Raw genomic sequence first — 22,716 nt, 5'->3', positions numbered from 1 at the left:
AAGTAGATCGTGAGTCTGAGTCCACCCCATCATTTTCCACAGAATCACTCAACAGTGCAAATGCATGGGCATTTAAAATCAGCCTGTCAGATTCATCAGCCAATCTGATTGATTTATTTGTTCTTGATGGGTGTGGTCTTTAGGATATGTCCCAGTCCAGGCCTTCTAGCTGGTCTTGAGTAACACAATCACCCTTTAAGTGATGTACATAATTTGAAAGCGAAGAGCGTCAGCTGTCATCACCATTGAGAAAGAGATCCTTATGGATTTAAAAACCTGAGATGTTCTGCATGATCGTGCGATTGATTAATTAAACAGCAAAGGAGGGCTGATTTTCACTTCAAGCAAACTGAAGGTGCTTTTTGCATTGTTATAGCAACATCGGGAGTTTTCTAAGTGTAAATTAGGCTGCTTGAGCATTCAGTGTCGGATCACACTCCTGCTGATATACCATCACTCTGGACAATACTGTTGACTCGGGCTCCATTGTTGTTTGTAGTAAGTATATTGTGTTTGTTGTGATATTGTTTGGTTTTCTTGTTTTGTTTACATGTACTTTTACGCGTGAGCTTTGGCTGAAAGCATTACATAAAGTAAACTTGTTATTATTATTGTCATTATTAGTGGTAGAAACTCATGTGAGTGTTCATCATTTTAAACATAAAAAAAATGCTATTAATTTAACGCTATTCACCAAACCAATGCAAATAAATAATTTTTTTGAAACTTTCAAACCATATACAGTACATATCTATGTACATATCTCTGCTCTTCATTCAGGTTAACAGAATTATCAAGTGCACGCACTGTTTTCGTTGTGGTGGGCTGAACTGTGTATTTTCAAACAATCACACTTTTAAAACGGCATGTTAATTTGAAAATAGTTTTGAAGACCCTACATTCTCTTACATTCAGCTGCGCTTCGTCTAGCAGTTTAAAAGGAAGAACTCGCCTGGTGTGTGCGCACTTCTCCAGAGTGTAAAGCAGTGTCTCTGCCCCGGACAGAAAGGCACGGTGCTCTGTGTTGGAGCTTGTTGCTGTGATGATTCAGGCTGCAAGGAACCGCTCTTTACTACCGATAAGGAGATACAAGCTTCTGGCAAACATTTGTGTCAAACAGCAAGCTCATTTGCATGTGAAAATAATGAGTGGTCATTTGCAGAACCTTTGACAGAATTCTAGCTTTTTTGTAGGGGAATATCTGTGGTGCAAGCTGATAGGTTCTTTGAACGTGTTATCTGTTTGCCTGTTGACTAGCTCATGTGACATGTTAAGTAAATCAGCCCACATGGTGTAAGCCGATTGGTACTTTATCATGTACTCTTTTCAGGTAGCCAATCAACTTGTGTCTCTCTCTTTGTCTAACATTTAAAATACTCAGTTTTTCAGATAGGCCGGTTTGGGGTGGGGGGTTGTGTTTTGTGTTTATGTTTGATTGTTTTTGTTTGTGCAGCTGATTTGTTGGGTGATTGTTTGTATGTCAATTTGTTCAGGAGCATGTCCTACATGCTTGATGCAGCATATATTGCATTATATCTAATTATGCAGTCTGCATGCTTAATTGCATCTCTGTGTATTTTCTAGCAGTAGCAAATCTCAGTACTTGCTCTGCAGCAGCAGCAGCAGAAGTAGCACAGCAGATCTAGTCAGTCAAGACCAATATCCTATCAAAGTCATAACCACATTAACTTGCCAAATTTTCCTGTGAGTTGTCATGGCTGAAATGTTTTAACCATTGTTATATTTAATTCTAACTGGTTACCTTTAGGAAAGGAAGCCATGGAATACCAGAGCTAGAATGAAAAGAAAAAACCTGTTTCTGCTCAAAACTAAATTAAAAATGTTTTGTGTCTTATCCCTGATCACAATAGAAGCAGTTCATATCAGTTAAGACAGAACTATCTGGAGTCTGCAGTACCCATAGATAACCTGTTTTCAAGCACACTCCGGTGCAGTTTGTACCTGAGGTTGGAAAAAAGGCTTTCTCTAACCAGCCAACAAACAAACCAAATCTGCTGTAAAACACACTTGTCTCCACACCAAAAGCTCTGGTGTGAAAATGTCCAGTACACTTGTTACAGGGACAATCCAATTTTCAGCCATGAGCTTTAACCACTACACCACTCCACCTCATGAATTGAAGATGCACTAGGAAAACCCCTTGAACTTACCTTGTGTGCTGTGGTTGTCACCATACACAGACCCAAATACTTAAAAATGTAGAAAAAAAATTGAATAAGATGCTGAGACAAATTGCACCTCAAATAATGAGATATTGCATTTACACACAATTTTCTAAATATTATTCGAACTGTGATGAATCCAGACCATGAACGCATGGACCTTAGAATGGGTAGATGCCATTTTTAATTTGATAAAATGAGAGAGAGGCTTTGAGGTATAAAACTCTGTTCAGTGGGATGGTTCTGTTTTAAAGAATTAGATCACGCCTAATTTTCACAAACCACGTTTTTCCAGATTTTTTTCCCCAAAGTTTTTTCCTTTCTTTTTGGAAAGACATTTTCAGTGTTCATTTTCAATTAACTTAACAATCAACTCTACAGTACACATCTTTCAACAAACTGTACATCTATACCTCACAACCTCATTTTCATCCGTGATAAAAAAAAAAGTATATATGGCTTGTTCCCTGACTCCTCACTATGGTCAGTTTTCATTATTATTACACTATGTAACACAATTTTTGTTCCTGGATAGTAAGTGTTATTTCCTAATAGTTTATGCCTCTAGAGAGTATAGAAAATGGCTATTATTCCACACAAACTTTGCTTTTGTGAGTGATATTTTAAAATGTCGCTATTTCCAATGAGAAAATGGGCAAATGTGTCTTTTCATTCACATAAAGTCAGAAAAAACAACATATGAATCCAAATAAACATTTATTTATACTAAAGTAAAACAAAAATGACTACAAAAGATTTAGATGTGAGTAGTTTTTCGAGATTTACGATTATACTGTAAATCACTTTAACGAATCAGCCCCCAAATGTACTCATCATACTTCAAGGCATCCAGCAAGGTCTTGATGCTGTTGAAATCCTCTTTGAGGTGCACCGAGTGAGCCAGGGGAATAGACAGGTACTTGTTACCATTATGGAGCAGACGGCTTTGAGGATCCTGTATGAGCTGTCAATGAAGATGCGCCACTCATCCTGGTTACAGGCAATTCCGATGGCCTCGAACAGACTGGTCACATTGTGGCAGAAGCAGAGCCCATATTGATGGGTGAAGAAGCTGGAAAAGGGTTGGTGACGCTTCCTCTGATCTGTTAATCAAGTCATTGTGGTCTTTTGGTTGGGGTAGTATTGGTTTCAGAGGTCTCCACCTCTGAAATCATCACCTGGATCTACAATGTCTTTCTCTCTCTCTGATTTGCTGCTCTCTTCTAAACATGGCTGCTCTCTCTCCAGAGGAGTGGGTATGGGGAGCTCATAGTGTGGCACTGGGGCAATGGATGAAGGAAGGTCCGGATGCGTGATAGCAGATGAATTCTTGAGATAGCGAACTTCATGGCTTTCTTTTCCCCTCTGTAGAATCGTATAAAAATAAATTTATTATTTTTGTTACGAGATTCTCGTAACATTTTTCATATATGATATATTTTTTCAATAACATTGAAAATTGTAAAGCATTTTAAAATGAAAAACTTTTACAATTTTAAACATTAAAACATTTTATGACATAAAATTCCAAGCAACAATTGTCCATCTTACCTTCCAGAGTTTTTTTGCAGTGCACGTAGGTGAAATGAGGTGCCCAGTGTTTGTCTTGATCCCCGACAGGCATGCTGAAATATGCCTTGTAGGTCTCACACATCTTAGCAGATGCTCCACAGGGTACTTTTTCGTTCTTATCTTGATAATTTTGCCGAAGACATAGCAAAATGTGTCTACCGGATGCTTGCAGCCTCTTGATGCCATCTCAGGAAAATGCAGATATGTATCCACTTAGGCAGCTGGAACTAAACCGAACTGGTGGGCTTAAGGCCCCTGTATTTATACTACTATTTATATTACTGGAAAGTGCTAGATGTTACTCCAAGTTTACTCAGCACTAAATCTATCTGGAATGTTCTGGAAAATAGGTACATTTCAAACATCACTCTCCTGGTCACGAAAGCAAAGTTTGTGGGGAATAATAGCCATTTCTATACTTTTGAGGTATAAGCAATTAGGAAATAACACTTACTATCCAGGAACCAAAAATAATTGTTACACGGTGTTATTATTATTATTTTAGAAAATGCACTTCTTTTGTGTGTAGGACTTTGTGTGCTATCAATGGAACACAGGTTTCCCATAATGAATGATAGTGACTGATACATGATTGCTTGTATTGTTACTTATGATTTATTGATGTTAAATCATATTTTTGACAAGAATCAAACCAGTTAGCATAGATATTATCACATGAAGTAATTTTTTTTAAGGTAAACTTTTTTTTTCTTTTCCAGTATATGGAGTAAATGTTGAAGCTACATAGAGCTGGCGTAGGATCAATGCAGAAGTATAAATCAGCCCTTTATCACTTTCCTCAAACTTCTTCAACAAGATGAGGAAGTAGAATGCTAGAGTCATGCTTATTTCCTTGTTTCAAGAAAAAGCAGAACCATACACACAATCACATGAAAGCAATCCATTTTTTGGCTTTTGATTCTTGACTTTCTATTTTTAAAATACAAAATGGCTTAATCAAGTGGTCAAGTGGTCAAGTGGTTTTTATTGTCGTTTCAACCATATACAGTTAGTACAGTACACAGCAAAACGAGACAACGTTCCTCCAGGACCATGGTGCTACATAAAAACAACAAAGGACCAACATAGGACCACATGAGACTACACAACGAAATAAAATACCTATATAAACTACCTATATATACCTATATAAAGTGCACGTGCAAACATGTGCAAAAAGTACAGGACAGTACAACAAATTACTGACAATGAACAGGACAATAGACAGTGCAGCTGACCAGTACTCAGTAGTGCAAAAAGATGACAGTTTCTAAAATGTAAACATAACATACTATGAGATAATGTTCTATGCACATAGCAGTTATTGAGGTAGCAGACAGTTATAAAGTGACAGTTATTAAAGTGCAACTCAGGACACGTGTGTGTCAAACCAGTCTCTGAGTATTGAGCAGTCTGATGGCTTGGGGGAAGAGGCTGTTACACAGTCTGGCCGTGAGGGCCCGAATGCTTCGGTACCTCTTGCCAGACGGGAGGAGGGTAAAGAGTTTGTGTGAGGGGTGTGTGGGGTCGTCCACAATGCTGGTTGCTTTGCGGATACAGTGTTTTTTGTAAATGTCTTTGATGGAGGGAAGAGAGACCCCAATGATCTTCTCAGCTGTCCTCACTATCCTCTGCAGGGCTTTGCGGTCCGAAACGGTGCAAGTCCCAAACCAGGCAGTGATGCAGCTGCTCAGGATGCTCTCAATAGTCCCTCTATAGAATGTAGTGAGGATGGGGTTGGGAGATGTGCTTTCCTCAGCCTTCGAAGAAAGTAGAGACGCTGCTGGGCTTTCTTGGTGATAGAGCTGGTGTTGAGGGACCAGGTGAGGTTCTCCGCCAGGTGAACGCCAAGAAATTTGGTGCTCTTGACGATCTCCACAGAGGAGCCGTCGATGTTCAGCGGAGTGTGTTCACCTTGTGCTCTCCTAAAGTCAACAACCATCTCTTTTGTTTTGTCGACATTCAGGGACAGGTTGTTGGCTCTACACCAGTTCGTCAGCCGCTGCACTTCCTCTCTGTATGCTGACTCGTTGTTCTTGCTGATGAGACCCACCACGGTCGTGTCATCGGCGAACTTGATGATGTGATTCGAGCTGTGCATTGCTGCACAGTCGTGAGTCAGCAGAGTGAACAGCAGTGGACTGAGCACACAGCCCTGGGGGGCCCCAGTGCTCAGTGTGGTGGTGGTGGAGATGATGTTCCCGATCCGGACTGACTGAGGTCTCCCAGTCAGGAAGTCCAGGATCCAGTTGCAGAGGGAGGTGTCCAGGCCCAGCAGGTTCAGCTTTCCAATCAGGTGCTGGGGAAATGATTGTGTTGAATGCTGAGCTGAAATCTATGAACAGCATTCGAACGTATGAGTCCTTATTGTCTAGGTGGGTGAGGGCCAGATGGAGGGTTGTGGTGATGGCATCGTCCGTTGACCGGTTTGAACGATACGCAAACTGCAGTGGGTCTAGTGAGGGGGGCAGCTGGGTCTTAATCTGCCTCATGACGAGCCTCTCGAAGCACTTCATGATGATGGGTGTAAGTGCGACGGGACGGTAGTCGTTGAGGCAGGACACTGAAGACTTCTTTGGCATGGGGATGATGGTGGTGGCCTTGAAGCACGTTGGAACAACGGCGCTGCTCAGAGAGATGTTGAAGATGTCCGTAAGAACATCTGCTAGCTGGTCTGCACATCCTCTGAGCACTCTGCCAGGAATGTTGTCTGGTCCAGCAGCCTTCCGTGGGTTGACTCTACGTAGAGTTTTCCTCACATCTGCCGTGGTAAGACAGAGCACCTGGTCGTTGGGAGGAGGGGTGGACTTCCTCGCCATCACGCCGTTCTGCACTTCAAACCGAGCGTAGAAGTCGCTCAGCGCATCTGGAAGGGAGGCATCTTTGTCACAGGCAACTGATGTTGTCCTGTAGTTGGTGATGGCCTGGATGCCCTGCCACATGCGCGCGTGTCACCGCTGTCCTGGAAGTGACTGTGGATTCTCTGGCCGTGTGCGCGCTTTGCCTCTCTGATTGCCCGTGACAGTTTGGCCCTAGCTGTTCTTAGGGCTGCCTTATCGCCTGCTCTGAAGGCGGAGTCTCGGGACCTCAGCAGCGTGCGCACCTCCGCAGTCATCCACGGCTTCTGGTTGGAGCGTGTGGTGATGGTCTTGGAGAAAGTGACATCATCAATGCACTTGCTGATGTAGCTGGTCACTGATGCTGTGTATTCCTCCAAGTTGGTAGAATCGCCATATGTTGCAGCCTCCCTGAACATGTGCCAGTCAGTACACTCAAAACAGTCCTGAAGAGCAGAGATGGCTCCTGCTGGCCAGGTTTTCACCTGCTTCTGAAGCGGTTTTGTGCATCTGACGAGCGGTCTGTATGCTGGAATTAACATAACAGAGATGTGGTCTGAGTAGCTGAGGTGGGGCGGGGCTCCGCCCGGCACGCGCCTGGGATGTTTGTGTAAACAAGATCAAGCGCGTTCGCCCCTCTCGTTGCAAAGTCCACATACTGATGGAATTTAGGGAGCACTGTCTTGAGATTTGCATGGTTGAAATCTCCGGCGACAATAAACAGTCCGTCGGGGTGAGCGTTCTGCAGTTCGCTCATAGCCCCATACAGTTCACAGAGCGCTTCCTTAGCGTTAGCGCTGGGGGGAATGTAAACTCCGGTTATGCAAACAGTGGTGAATTCCCGTGGTAGATAAAAAGGTCTGCATCTAACAGTCACAAGCTCCAACAGCGATGAACAGTAACTAGAGACTAGCATAGAGTTCTTGCACCATTCCGTGTTGATGTAAACACACAAGCCACCACCGCGAGTCTTACCGCAGGGAGCTGTATTTCTGTCGGCACGAAACGAGGCGAGCCCCTCTTTCCGCGCTTCCGCTTTCTCGCACACCGCTTATGACGTCCTCTCCCCCGGCCACCGGCATCAGGCGACGCCGAGGGCTGGAGGCCTGGTCTCCGCAGCAAGCCGAGTACGCGTAGCGCCTCCTGCAGGTCATCATGCAGCTTGGTTTTTGCATGAGTCTTATATTTGAGTAGTGTCTGGCAATGGTAGACACGAACACTGGTTGTTCCGATGTCCATGTGTTGCAAAAGTCGGGCTTTTTTAACAAAAATAGCACCATTGTGGATCCGGAGTGGCCGCTGCGTGCTACCGCGCCGCCAATAAATGGACTTCATTCACATTTTAATCATTCACAAAATGATTGTAAGTATAAATGCTTTTGTTTCCCTTAACACACAAACAGTATTATAAATCCCCTAAAGGAAACACAGGCAGCAACCAAGGCCACATGCCTCTACTGTTGGCAATGATACGGGCCATCACAAATTAAATATTTTAAAGGTCAACAATGCAGAGCCTGTGTGTCACATGTGTTTAACAGTACACTACAGATGACCTTTTTCCTTTTCTGAATGCCATGTGGTACAGTGTCCTTACATAGCACTATTACATAGCTGTGCAGTTATGCACATCTAAAAGGAAAATCAAAGCCAGAGGGTTGCTGCAGGGTTTGGTTACTGGGTTATCAGTAAGCTGTTATCTGGTTATTGTGTTATTTGGAGACTGTAAATAGCTTTCTTTCGATCTATAAAAGAAAGATTTTTAGCCTTGTCTTTTATTGGTCTTATTTCTGAGATTATTCCAGTTTTAGAGACCATTACATGTATAGAATTGCTCAGTCAAAAAACATTTCCCTGGATAAATTTCAGTCAGTGGTTTGCTATTTAAATTGTCATGTTTATAGTTATCTGGGTACAGGAAACTTGAGTGTGTAATCAGCTAGTGATGGATCCATGAACATTCTATAATTAATTACTCACTCTAATGTCACTCCAAACCCATATGATATTCTATCTTTTGCAAAATCCTTTTTTTTTTTTTTATCTTCACCTCTATTTGCCACATAGTGAAAGTGATTAGTGAATCTAGGCTGTAAAGCTCCATAAAGGATTAAAAAAAACACCACAAAACCACAGTAAAAGTAGATAGAACTTATACACTATTTAAGACTTCTGAAGCATAAATCACTTTATGTGATGAACATACTGAAAATACTTAAAGCTACACTATGCATTTTTTGGCCCTCTAGCGGTTAAAAAATTAAATGTGTCTTGTGGAAGGACAGTGTTTTGGTTGTGGTTCGGCTCTGCTCCTCTGCATGAATGAATGTGGTTCAAGGCACCAGTGTACACATGAATACATGACATCTTATCAGAGTAAATGGAAAAATAAATAATGAAAGAAAGGAAAAGACGGATATCTGTAAACATGTCATCTGAGCAGGTAAGTGCCATATCGTATGCTGTTGTTTTGACTTATTGGAAACATTGATGTTTTGAAATAGACACAAAAGTTAAGCAACGGTAGTTAACATTACACACAATGATTGCTAGTCTGATAAGTTCAAACGTTGTAACATTTTTATAACTGCAGAATATTCTGCCCAAATAGACCATGGTAGTAACTAATATATAGATTGTCATTGTTACCAACCAGTGGTCAACATCGTTTCAAGACTCTAAAGGATTTATGTATATAAATTATTGCTGTTATAAAGAAAAATACACGTGTGCTAGCAAGTGAAATGTTCTGCACCGATTACAGAATAATTATGCATTTCACTACACACACACAGATATGTGTGTGTGTGTGATTACACAACTATACATAAACCATATCAATAAAATATCTTACCTGTTGAGTAAGAAAAAAGCCATGTCTGGGTCGTTTTTAATGCCTTTCATATCTCTAAGTTGTACACATCTGAAAAGCCAAGCCACACGCACGCTGTCACAGTTCCTCCTGACTCTCCCGAACACTAATCACCTGCACCTGAAACTCGTTCCCACATTCATCAGCCTCACAGTATAAGAGCTCCACTCTCCTGTCACTCTTGGTCTGGTCTCACAACGTCGATCACAGACTCACTTACCTGCTTCCTCCTTGAGACACTACTTGGTCTTCTCCCTAATCTCTTCGCTCCTACGATCCAACGACGTTCTTCCTAGTTCTCCTCTCCAATGCTCCAGCGTATTCAAGATACAAGCTCTACTGCTCCTTCGTCAAGTTCCCGTGACCCGCTCTCTATTGCGCTGCAGTCTTCACCCAGGTTTACCTGCTCCCCACTTTTCCTTAATAAACTACACCTCCGGGTTTAACACTACCATCGAATCTGTGTATCTGTTACAGAAGACCAGACCTGACCAATGTAATCTTGAACCCGGCAGGATCCGATCCCTCCGCACCTCCATTAACCACCAGCGCTTCCACAATTCCTTCTCCTGGTTATTCCGTGACTCCCGTTGCCAACCCAGCGCCCTACTCTGGAGTGGCGGAGTACTGCAGGGGTTTTCTAACCCCGTGTTTTTTCCTACTCCAGTGTTTGCTACAGAAGGACTGACCCATAGCTATGGATTTACCAGCTGTGCAAATCCTCCTCCTCGAACAAGGAGATCGTCCAGTCGAAGATCACGTGCGTGAGTTTCTCCATCTAGCGAATTTGGTGCACTGAGGACAACTCTCTAGTATATTTCTTCAGAGCTGGTCTGAATAGTGTACTGAAGGAGCAGATGCCTCCGGCGGGTCCTCACTGGACGCTCTGCAACTTCGTGGAGATGGCACTAGAACTCAGCGGCTCACCTTTTACTGTGGTTGTGGAGGATGAGGACTTGGGATCTCCTCCCACAGTGGACATTGGCAAGCCTTCCACGGCCCCTGTCTGCAAACCTTCCATGGCCCCTGTCGCCAAGCCTTCCACGGCCCCTGTCTCCAAGCCTTCCACGGCCCTGGTCTCCAAGCCTCCCACGGCCCCTGTCTGCAAGCCTGCCACGGCCCCTGTCTGCAAGCTTTCCACGGCCCCGGTCGCCAAGCCTTCCATGGCCCCTGTCTCCAAGCCTTCCATGGCCCCGGTCTCCAAGCCTTCCACAGCCCCTGTCCCCAAGGTAACTCCACGCCTAAATAAATTTTTTGGGGGGGCTAATCCTATCCTGTTCCCAGTGGCCGATTCACTGCTGCATCCAGCAGCGGCCACGGTCAGCGAGCCAGAGCCTACTCCTGCCATGGTCAGCGAGCCAGCGTCTGCAGCCCCTACTGTCAGCGAGCCAGCGCCAGTAGCCTCGACCATCAGAGAGCCAGCGCCAGTAGCCTCGACCGTCCCAGAGCCAGCGCCTGTAGCCTTGACCATCCCAGAGCCAGCGCCTGTAGCCTTGACCATCCCCATAACCACACTCCCTGCTGGCCAAAGGAAAAAGAGAAGGAAGAGGGTACCTTTTCCCCTGTCTCTGCAAATGCTCACAACAACGGAGGTCGTCCCCCAGTCTCTGCCAGTGCTCTCCTCCATGACTCCGCCTTCCACGGCTCAGCCTCCAGAGTCTCCCACGGCTCCGCCTTCCATGGCTCTGCCTTCCACGGCTCCACCGTCTACGGCTCCGTCCCCTGAGCCTTCCAGTGCTCCACCTCACGAGTGTTCCACGGCTCCGCCTTCCAGGGCTCCGCCTCCCGGGTCTTCTACGGCTCCGCCCCCAGAGTCCTCCATGGCTCTGCCATCTACGGCACCGTCTCCCGAGTCTGCTACGGCACCGTCTCCATAGTCTGCTACGGCACCGTCTCCAGAGTCTGCTCTGGCTCCGTCTCCCGAGCCTTCCAGGGCTCCGTCTCTCGAGTCACCCAGGCCTTCAACCTCAGAGCCTTCCAGGGCTTTGCCTCCGGAGCCTCCTTCGGCTCCGCCCCTTGAGCCTTCCATGACTTCAACCCCAGAGCCTTCCAGGGCTCCGCCTCCAGAGCCTCCCTCGGCTCCGCCTCCCATGGCTCTGCCTCTCGAGCCTTCCACGACTCCGCCTTCCACGGCTCCACCTCCTGAGCCTCCCACGGCTCCGCCTCCAGAACCTTCTACGGCTCCGCCCCTAGAGCCTTCCAGGGCTCAGCTTCCTGAGCTTCCCACGGCTCCACCTCCTGAGCCTCCCATGGCTCCGCCTCCTGAGACTCCCTCGACGTCACCTCCGGAGCCTCCCTCGGCTCCGTCTCCGGAACCTTCTACGGCTCTGCCTCCTGAACCATCCATGGCCCTGCCACCTTCCACGGCTCCGCTCTCCTTGGCTCCACCACCAGAAACTTCCATGGCTCCGCCTACCACAGCTCTGCCCTCGGACTTCCCCATGGCTGTGGCCCTGGGGCCAACTCCCAGGCTTCCAGACCCAGACCCTACCCTGCAGCCGGCTCCCAGGCCTCCTGAACGTGTCCTTGCCCTATGGCCAGCTCCCAGGCCCCCTGATCCAGTCCCTGTCCTGTGGCCGCCTCCCAGGCCCCGATCAACCTCCTGGGATCATTCTTCCCCATTTCCTCACCCTCTTCTGTCTTGGGGCGCCAGGAGTCGCCCATTTAAAGAGGGGGGTTAATGTCACAGTTCCTCCTGACTCTCCCGAACACTAATCACCTGCACCTGAAACTCCTTCCCACATTCATCAGCCTCACAGTATAAGAGCTCCACTCTCCTGTCACTCTTGGTCTGGTCTCACAACGTCGATCACAGGCTCACTTACCTGCTTCCTCCTTGAGACACTACTTGGTCTTCTCCCTAATCTCTTCGCTCCTACGATCCAACGACGTTCTTCCTAGTTCTCCTCTCCAACGCTCCAGCGTATTCAAGATACAAGCTCTACTGCTCCTTCGTCAAGTTCCCGGGACCCCCTCTCTATTGCGCTGCAGTCTTCACCCAGGTTTACCCGCTCCCCACTTTTCCTTAATAAACTACACCTCCGGGTTTAACACTACCATCGAGTCTGTGTATCTGTTACACACGCTGCAGTAGCCGGATCTTATTTTCTCTGTGTTTGGATATCACGTCAACATGCACAAGCGAATGAAGTATGTATGCATGTTTTGGCAAAATCTGTCCTGACAGCTCTAAAATATTTATAATAATATTATTATAGGTTCATCAAAGTAAAAAAAAATATATATTTTTGTTGCATTTTTTTTTTTTTTTTTTACAAAACAGATACATAGTGTAGCTTTAAATGTTTATTCACTCTCAAATAAAATCTAGGGCCTGGAATTCTGCTCACGATTGCATGTATTGCACAAAATTGTAATCATTCAACAATTTCGACGTTCATAATGCAGGGAGTTTCTGCACATGTTTATTCACTTCAACATGTAGCTGACATTTATTAAACCAGTCCATTCAGATTAACAAATCAAATCAATAATCTGGTCTTTGAATCAAGTGTAATTCCAGAATCTGCATGAGTATATCAGCTCTAATGCGTCCCTCTCTCTACCTCTCTCTTGCAGCTTTTAGCAGCTCATTGAATGCTTGTTGAGTTTAGTGTGCATGTGTGTAGCCAAATTTACTTCAGATGTTACAGATGCATTAACCTTAATAATCTTGTTAATTGAACATGAAAATGTTTACTGTTTTCTATAAACAAACAATCAAAAAAACAATCGCTCCTGTTTATAATCAACAAAGCTGTCTACATACCTGACGTTTACAGATTTATTTCATGTGAATCAGTCAATTTTAATAAGTGTGTAATAATATGCATAATTTAAATGTAATAATATAATTAATATAATATTAATAAAAAGCATAATATGGAAATATATTATATATCTTAGCTATACATATCTGTTTTCAATGTATATCGTAACTAAGTTCTCTCCCTGGATTTTGTTTGTTAACATTTTCAATGCATTTTTCAACATTATCAGCCATTTTTAATGTTACTTATGTGACTTGTACTCTTAATGGGATAGTTTACCTATAAATGCAAATTCTGTCATCATTACTCACCTTCATGTTGTTGCAAACCTGTATGACTTTCTTTCTTCTGTGGAACTCAGAAGTAGATGTTAGGAAGAATGTTAGTTTCAGTCACCATACATTTTCATTGTATGGCTGAAAAAAAAGATACAGTAACAATAACTGGTGACTGAGACTAATTTTATGCCTAAAATCACCCTTTGTGTTTCTCTAAAGAGACACTGGCTTAAGGTTGAGTAATGTTAACTGCCCTGATTAACTGCCTTGATGATTGTTTGAACTGTCCTTAACCTATTAAAGAATTTGCTAAAGCTATCGGTGAAGAACATACATAATCACAGATATTTCGTTTTTTGGGTGAACCTTTATTTTCTCACCCCATATTGTTCTAATATTGTTTTTCTGTTGAAAACAAAAGAGAAATATTGAAGAATGTTCATGCTCCTAATTCCCATAAAATGACAACAAGTGACTACATTTTTCAAGAAAATAAAATGTCTTGGTTACTCACGTAACACTGGTTCCATGAAAGGAGGGAATGAGATCCTGTGTCAGAAGCTGACGCTATGGGAGCACCTTTTATGTGGTGTGACATGAAAACCCTATTGAAGACTCTAAATTTAGTATTTTGCCCTGTTATGAAGTCACAGAGACACACCAGTTAAATTTGCCAATAAACAGTACATTTATTAAATCTTTTAGTTATCAGACATAGGAGAGAAGTTTGGTGTGGTGTTATACAATGGTTTCTGATCTTCCTTGTCGCTCTCGGTCTTTCTCTGAACAGCATACTCATGCAGGCCATATTTAAGTCCATCCATAGGAAAAAATCTAGAGCAGAGCCCACTCTCCCCCATTAATTTGATCCACAGGTGTATACGGAAAAATTTAGCAAGATCGTTCCCCAAAATAAACGAAACCTCTGGGATTGGCAAGAAGGAATAGATATCTACAACTACTAATTCAGATTTAAGAGGAACTCAGTGAAAAGGAACCACGAAACCCATCTCAAACCTTCTCACTAGAATACCATTACCATTTGCAATGGACAATGATAATATGCCCTGCAGGATAAATGATTGAGCTGCCCCGGATCATGTCAACAGTGTCTTGGCCAGGAATGGACACAGAGCCATCAGTAAGGAAGGGCTCATAACCAGACTGCTTGTTGGAGTAGACCTTTGTGTGATTAAGCCAACAGTCTTTGTATTTTGTTTAATTTAAGGATAGGGGAGTCACAATGAACATGACTAGGTTTCTTACAATAGAAATAAACACATTCTAGAACAATAGGGTTGGATTTTCCAGCATGTGGTTTGTCTCTAAAGAGAACTTTATGGGATAATTTGTCAGCAAGAATGACAGCTTCCTTAATTGAATCAACCCTTTACTCACTGATGTAAGTGGCAATAGGATCAGGTTAGAAATTCTTAAACTCCTCTAGGAGAACTAATTCACATAGTGTTTCCTTGGTTTCTACCTTTTGAGACATACACCACTGATCAAAAATATTTTCTTTTTCTCTGGAAAACTAAACGTATGTCTGTCACTCAGTCTTACAAAAGCAACAGAAGCATTGCCTATAGGCTTCAGGCACAAGTTTGTACCCCCTAAGTTACCCCCTTATTTGTAGTCAAAATTCTGTTGTAAGGTAAAACCACAAATAAGGAAACTTTCACTTACCAAACTCCAACACTGACAAAACAGTTGTGTAACTTTTTGAACTTGCCTTTGAGTAGCAAATCACAAAAAAATGTCAAAAACAAAAATTCAGTGCAGTAAAAACAACACTGACAAAACAGTTGTGTAACTATTTGAAACTTGCCTTTGAGTAGCACATCACAAAAAAAAGTCAAAAAGAAAAATTCAGTGCAGTAAAAACACTACTTGCAATCAATTTCAAACTAAAGCGACATCTCAAAATGAGTACAAATGACTGGGCAATTACACCAAAGGCCTCAAACACTCCAACATTAACCTATCACAAAAACTAAATATTCCTAGTCTTCAGTAGCATATCAAGCTCGAGGCAACTTTAAATGTTGAACTCAAGAGCATGCAGCAGATCAATTGTCAAGCCTACAACAAAAACTCTGAAGCATACCCCCACTCAGGATAACTTCTAAAAATTATAAAGTACAAAAAATAATAAGGTGGCAAGCTCCATGAACTTGCCTTTTGGCTAACTAGTAACATTTCTTAATTACCCAGAAGAAAGGAATTACAAAAATTGCAGGCGTCTTGCTTCAAAAACACAAGTGTCAGGAACTTGGGGGTGACGCAAGGTCAAGGGAACTGAGCTCTGGAAAAATGGGGAATGTGGACCCAGTTGCAGAAATGAGAGCACAGTCAGGGAATACACTAAATGGCTTTGAATTAATCCAGAAGGTAATTCCAAAACAATCCATAAAGTTATTCCAATCTGAAAACTCCAAAAATACCCAGGAGCGCTCCTCTGGACTGTAGCCTTCCCAGTCAACCAGATACCGAAGAGACCTCCGTACTCATCGAGAGTCCAGTATCCGATGGACCATGTACGTTGGCTGGTCTCCAATAATGCGAGGCGGAGGGGGAGATTTGACTGCGGGAACAAAAGGAGAAGATACAACAGGCTTTAACAAAGAAACATGGAAAGTGGGATGAATTCTTAAGAGACCTGGGCAAGTATAGATGGTAAGTAACAGGGTTTACTTTCCTTGCAATACGGAATGGGCCAATGTAACGCTGGGTCAGTTTGTGAGACTCTACTCGCAAAGGCAGGTTCTTTGTTGAAAGCCACACCTGTTGGCCCGGGCGCAAGTTAGGTGCTGGTCGGCGGCAACGATTGGCCTGATGCTGGTACTGCTGAGATACCTGGAGAAGTTTTTGCCGAGCCTTCCTCCAGGTTAGGTGGCATCGTCGAACAAAGAATCGTTCCGAAGGAACCCCAATTCCCTGCTCTTGATCTGGGAACAGTGGGGGGAACGAATCCAAACTCTGCACTCAAATGGAGTCATCCCAGTGGCAGATGAACACAGAGTTTTATGAGCATACTCAGCCCACATGATGAAGGATGCCCAGGTGCTAGGATTATTCACAGCCATACACCACAGAGTTGTCTCCAGATCCTGGTTCAACCTCTCAGTTTGGCCGTTGGACTCCAGATGGTAGCCAGAAGACAAACTTGCTGTCGTCCCTAGCAGAAGGAACGCCAGAAACGAGAGGAGAACTGCGGACCTCTATCCGTGACAATGTCCTGTGGAATTCCAAAGACTCTGAACACATGGGTTATAATTATCTCTGCAGTCTCCTTGGCAGAGGGTAGTTTAGGCAAGGGGAGAACCTTATAGAACCTATCAACAATAACAAGGATGGTGGTGTTACCTTGGGACGATGGAAGTCCAGTAACAAAGTCCATAGAGAGGTGAGACCAGGGCCGTCGAGGGATGGAGAGTGGATGGAGCAATCCTTAAGTCGATTGATGAAGCACCTTTCCTTGGTTACACGTTGGGCATGCAGCCACAAGTGCCCGGACATCCTCCTTGATGGCCACCAAAACCTCCTAAGGAGGAACTCAAGGGTCCGTGCAGAGCCAGGATGGCAGGTAAGGTGGGAGCTGTGACCCCACTGGAGTACCTGAGAATGAACAGAGCTTGGGACAAACAAACAGTTAGCAGCCCCCCTCCCACCTGACTGGAGCCACAACCTTAGAGCTAGGGATGATGGACCTCACGGAATCCTCACAATTAGTGGGTGAGTAGACTTGGGACAGAGTGTCAGGTTTTAGATTCTTGGAGCCTGGGCAGTAAGACAGAGTATACTCCAAGTTCTTGTGAACAGTGAGGACTAAAAATGGGTGTTGAGCTCCCTCAAGCCAATGTCTCCATTCTTCATGTGTTAGCTTGATGGCCAACAGTTCCTGGTCTCCCACATCATAGTTTCTCTCAGCAGGTGTTAGACGGTGTGACAGGAAAGCACAGGGGTGCAGCTTGTTGTCCTCCCCTTGCTGAGAGAGAATAGCTCCCACCCCCATATTCGAGGCATCCACCTCGGTCTTGAAAGGCCTTTCTGGGTCAGGAAGAGTAAGGATGGGGACAGAGGTGAAACGGTGCTTGAGGTCATGGAATGCATGCTTGGCTTCAGAACTCCAAATTAATTTGGAACTTTTACCCTTAGTTAAAGATATAAGAAAATATGTGAAGTTGTGACAAACTTGCGGTAAAAATTAGAAAATCCTAGGAACCATTGAATGTCCTTCACTGAGGTAGGGGTGGGCCAATCAGTAACAGCCTGGACTTTCTTAGGATCCATTTGAATGTTACCTGGGCTGATGATGAATCCTAGGAACTGCACTGTGGACACATGAAATTCACACTTCTCTGGTTTTATGAACAAGTGATTATCTAGGAGGCGACTGAGAACCTTCTGAACATGCCCAATATGTTTGGGCAAGGACCCAGAGAAGATAAGAATATCGTCTAAGTAAACAAACACAAATTTGTTGAGCATGTCCCGAAGGACGCCATTGATCAATGCCTGAAACAGCAGTGGCATTTGTGAGGCCGAAGGGCATAACTTGGTATTTATAATGCCCTGTGGGGATGTTAAACGCTGTTTTCCATTCGTCTCCTTGCCTTATGCAAGTTTAGTGAAGATTGAGGCTCCTTGAAACTATTCAAAAGCAGTAGACATGAGGGGTAATGGGTAGCGGTTCCGAACAGTAATCTTACTGAAGCCCCTGTAATCAATACATGGGCGAAGACCACCACCTTTTTTGCCTACAAAGAAAAATCCTGCACCTGCGGGAGAGGTGGAACCCTGGATTAATCCTGCAGCAAGGGATTCCTTTATGTAGCTGTCCATGGCTGCCGCTCAGGAGCAAAAAGAGAGAAGATACAGCCTCTAGGAGTATAGTGTCCAGGAGCAGGTCAATAGCACAATCGTAGGGATGGTGGGGGGGTAATGTGGTGGCCCTACTTTAACTAAAGACCTCCTGGAGATTGTGATAAACCGGGGGAACTTGAGACAGATCAGAGAGTCCTTGGGACTTGGGAGTGGTGTCAGGGGAACTCGAAAAAATGCAGGTAGCATGACAGGTGAGACCCCATTCTAGGACTGTGTTGGTGGACCAGTCGATATGGGGATTATGCTGCAGAAGCCAGGGGTGCCCAAGGACTACAGGGAAATTGGAAGACTGAATGAGATGGAAAACCATTTCCTCCTGGTGTTGAAAAATGGAAAGGTGAAGAGGGAACGTCTGATGTGTTATCTCTCCATGGCACAAAGGTCATTCATTAGAGCAGTAACAGCCAGAGGAAAGGGAAGGGATTCACAGGGAATACAGAGCTACACACTCTCTCTCTTAGCCAGTTGTCCAAGCGGATGACCATATCTATGAGGACCTCGAGACTGTCAGGTGGGTCATTGGTGGCAAGCTCATCCTGGATGGCCTCTGAGAGACTGTTCTGGATGCAAACGATATGGGCCTCTTTGCCCCAGCCACTTGTTGCTGCGATGGTGTGGAACTGAAAGGCATACTCCGCCACACTACGATTGCCTTGCTTGATGGACAGAAGCTCCTTCGAGGCTTCTCGGCCTTGGAGAGGATGGTTGAATACTCGTCTAAATTCCTCAACAAATGAGGCATAACTGGAACAGAAGGTGCTGCGTGCCTCCCGGACAGCTGTGGCCCAGGGCAGGGCTGTTCCAGAGAGGAGGGTGATAATATTAGCAATCTTGGCTCTGTCAGAGGGAAAGGATGATGGCTACAACTCAAAAGTAAGGGCACATTGAGTGAGGAAGTCATTACAAGCACTAGAGTCTCCTGAGAAGTGCTGAGGTTGAGGTAATCTGGGTTCAGCCAAAGGACTGGGGCTAAGTGGCCCTGACTGATGCACAGGGACTGAGGCTGGATAAAGGGTGGTAGGCAGTCGCCGAAAAACCTCTTGTAGAGAGGTCAGGATGTCAGACAGCAGGCCATCATTTTTAGTCATCAGGGTCTCATGCTGAGCTAAGGCGGCCCCCTGACAGGCAACTGCCTCAAGAAGATCCTGTGAACTAGAAGAATCTGCTGGGTCCATTTTCTGGCTCAGTGTTTTCTGTCAGAAACTCGGGGGTGATGCATGGTATAGGGCACTCAGCTCTGGGAAAATGGGGAATGTGGACCCAGTTGCAGAAATGAGAGCACAGTCAGGGAATACACTAAAAGGCTTTTAATTAATCCAGAAGGTAATTCCAAAACAATCCATTAAGTTATTCCAAACTGAAAACTCCAAAAAATGCTCCAAAGAGTCAATAGAAAAAAGATCAAGTAATACCAACAGAAGATCCCAAATGTTCCAAAAGGTCAATGCAAAAGGTCAAAAAGGTTTAGAAACCTCAAAGGGTAAAAGAGTGTCTTCAAAAAACAAAAGACTAGACTAGGTCTCAACATATCAAACACTGAGTATAAAACAGAAGAGCAGAGCAACTTAAACAGAAAAATGAGGCACAGGTGAAAACAATAACATGATACAAAGGCGGGAAACTGAAATGAAATACAATGAGGGCCTCTAGTGGCCCTCATTAAACCTAACAACAATTCCCAATTCAAAGCTCTCAGATGAGTGCCCAATTATGTTATGGCCAGGAGTAACATAAAATTGACCACAACACAAATATAGGCACAAAACTGGTATTTTAACCTATTGATGTGTGCCCCCTTTTTGAGCACAAACCAAGAAAATAACATAGCTGAACTTAAATAGTCATATTTACTGGACCCTTTGTAGTATGGACACAGTTGTAGTATCTTTTGAAAGAAAACACTCAGAATGAATATATGTTGTTATTTTTTAAAGTTAGAGAACTATGAAATTTATAGTAATGGAAATAGTTTGTGATGAACATGTTTTTATAATAAAAAAACAATAATAAAAGTGCCAAGACAATCCAGAAATACAATGTTCTCAAAGCCATAAGTCTAAAGAAGTTATGTTTCAAATTTGAAGATGATCTAACAAAAAAATGAGGCTCCTGTGAGCTTTTATCTCTGTAAAATCGCTGGAAGCATACAGAGTAAAATTAAGGCTCAGCCTCTCAAATTCAACACATTCTCTGACGGCATTGCTTGGCTATTATGAATGAAACTATGCCACATTTTTCAAAATAGACTTTGGAAATGGGCTAGTTTTGTTTATAAGACTCTAATATAAAATAATATACAGTTTTACAACATGAATTCTGCTCAGATTGCATAGTTTGTTGAAGAAAGACGATGAAGGGTCATTCCTCCAGGCGAGATGTCATGTAAACAATGGAGAATATATCAATATATCAAGATGTTATACAATGAACCCATGTCATGGACAATTGACAATTGAGTGTGGCGAATTGGATTCATCTGGCGATCGCAATTTCATAATAAAGGTATGAAGTCCCATTTTGATATTGCATGTTTTCATTTGTACTCCTGACACAAATAAACAAAATGCTGTTTCTGGAGCATTGCTATCGTGAAACAGAGATCAGATATTGATGTTGAACCCTTAGACCTTTGAAAAGATGTATCATTTCTTAACATTAATTACATACATAGACTGTAAATTTATATTAAATGCAAGCAGAGTGACGTTACTCCCGAGTGCGAACAAATGCAACAGGTTAACTAGTATTAACTTTGGTGGAAGAGAGTTTTTTGGCCACAAACCAACAAGCCAAACACCAAACAGTTGCCTAGTTGAAGGCTCTCTCTACCATAAGCAGGTCTAAATTGGGTGGATTTATAAGGGAGCTCATCACCCCTTGATGAGGTAGCCCATTTGTACTTAGGAGTGGTGGTGGTGTAGTGGTCTAAAGCACATAACTGGTAAACTGGTAATCAGAAGGTCGCTGGTTCGATCCCCACAGCCACCACCAGATGTGTCTTTGAGCAAGGCACTTAACTCCAGGTTGCTCTGGGGGGGATTGTCCCTGTAATAAAGGCTCTGTAAGTCGCTTTGGATAAAAGCGTCTGCCAAATGCATAAATGTAAATGTACTTTATCTATAGGTGATTGAAAATGGAAGAAACACCTGCCAGCAGGCCAGCCAAACAAACTCAAACTGAGGAGACTAAGTGGTCCAGAGGGACATAACACCCTCACCCAAAATGGTGACTCAAGTCTCCGGTAAAAGTAAAATTATAACCCAATAAGAAAGTATATAGCATGTTCAGTTTGGTTCACCCCTTTGCTTTCACCTCACTGCAACCTAGGCAAGCATGGGCTTCCACCGTGTCAATGAATACACAGCACTTTTCTATTTACAATAGAACCAATAGCACTTTTCAACTGATCACTTTTACAACAATTTATACTTACAGACTATACAGATTGGGATGTTTAGGTTTTCACTTTAGAAAGTTCTCACATCAGCAACTCCATCGCATTAGATGCTGATTAGCATTACACATCTCATTTAGAAATCTGAGCGGATCATGATCACTATAAATGAGAATTTGGTAGGAAGAGGACCTCAAATATACTTTAAAATGCTGAAGTGTGAGAACTAAAGCCATTGCTTCTTTCTCAATTGTAGAATATCTCTGTTGTTGTTGCTTAAATTTCTTGGAAAAGTAAAAGACGGGATGTTCAGAACATTTTTGGCATCACTCTAAAGGTGTATGGTGCCTGACCTGATATCACTCAACACCAGAAGAGATGTTCCTACAAAAATTATGGTAGTAACCTACCATGCCTTAAAAAACAATGCAACTCATTATGGTCACTCGGAACAGGAAAGTGCCAACTTTTGCTTCCAAGGGATGCACTTGCCCTCTTCCAACAATTCGGCCCAAATACATCACAGTAGCCTTACCAAATTCACATTTGTTACAAATCTGTGGACAACCTGTGGAAGAGTTCATGAATTTGTGCTACATGCTCAGCCCAGCCTTGCACCCAAACAACCCTGACAGAATTATGTTAACGAGATGCTGAAAGGTAGAGGGTGCAATTTGCATCCTGAAGGCCATAACCTTATAATTAAGGAACGCATCAAGAGTTACGAAGTCTGAGATTTATTTGGAGCAACTCATGAGTGGAACCTGCCAGTATTCCTTCAGCAAGTCAAAGTCCACATTTTCAGTGTCTGAAAGATGAGGGAGGTGCTAGGAAAGCACATCCAACATCTCCAAGTTTTTTAAACGGCCTTCAACAACACATCGAGAGGGACTTTCAGCTTCTTTATTTTCTTCTACTAGAGA

This window comes from Xyrauchen texanus, chromosome 4, assembly GCF_025860055.1.
Source record: "Xyrauchen texanus isolate HMW12.3.18 chromosome 4, RBS_HiC_50CHRs, whole genome shotgun sequence".
NCBI classification, from domain to species: domain Eukaryota; kingdom Metazoa; phylum Chordata; class Actinopteri; order Cypriniformes; family Catostomidae; genus Xyrauchen; species Xyrauchen texanus.
The sequence above is the reverse complement of the archived record's forward strand: the minus strand, read 5'-3'. Positions refer to the sequence as shown.